A 696-nucleotide genomic window follows, 5' to 3' on the forward strand; every position below is an offset into this window, starting at 1 on the left:
ATATATATATATATATATATATATATATATATATATATATATATATATATATATATATATACATATATATATATATATATATATATACATATATATATAACACAAGCACTTGCACATACAGAAAAAATTATGCTTTTACTCTCTCACATGCACATGCACCCAAGAACATAGAAACAAACACTTCAACTTCATATAATAAACAGATGTTAACAAACATGCACACATCTGCGTCTCTCCATGTCCACATGCTCTACATCACAGCTTCCCCCATGCATCAAATACACACTTGAGCTTTATCCCATACACGCAGATATACACAAGTCCGATCTGTATTTACACCACCTTTCCTATGTTACACGCTGGTTAGCTACATTTCATGTTGTATCCACCATGTACACTTGACACAGTTTTTTTTGTTTTTTTTATGCAATGAACACCATATCCCTGTTGTACTGAAGTACTGCATGCACAAACACAGGCACACTTGCATGGACATATGCACACAAACCAAATACAAATATATATATAAACCATTCTTCTTGGAGATGTAAAAATTCAACTTTGTGTGCAGAGATATACATATGTATGGATATTTATATTTATGTATACACACACACACACACACACACATATATATATACACACACATACACACATACATATATATATATATATATATATATATATATATATATA

At 29.6% G+C, this 696-nt stretch overlaps 1 protein-coding gene across 1 annotated transcript in view; it reads left to right on the top strand.

Annotated features, from left to right (window-relative positions):
* Positions 1-696, top strand: part of LOC106876693 (protocadherin Fat 1-like) — a 46,544-nt gene that overhangs the window by 11,297 nt on the left and 34,551 nt on the right. The window lies entirely within an intron of this gene.

The sequence above is a fragment of the Octopus bimaculoides genome, chromosome 13 (assembly GCF_001194135.2).
Source record: "Octopus bimaculoides isolate UCB-OBI-ISO-001 chromosome 13, ASM119413v2, whole genome shotgun sequence".
Taxonomy (NCBI): Eukaryota; Metazoa; Mollusca; class Cephalopoda; order Octopoda; family Octopodidae; genus Octopus; species Octopus bimaculoides.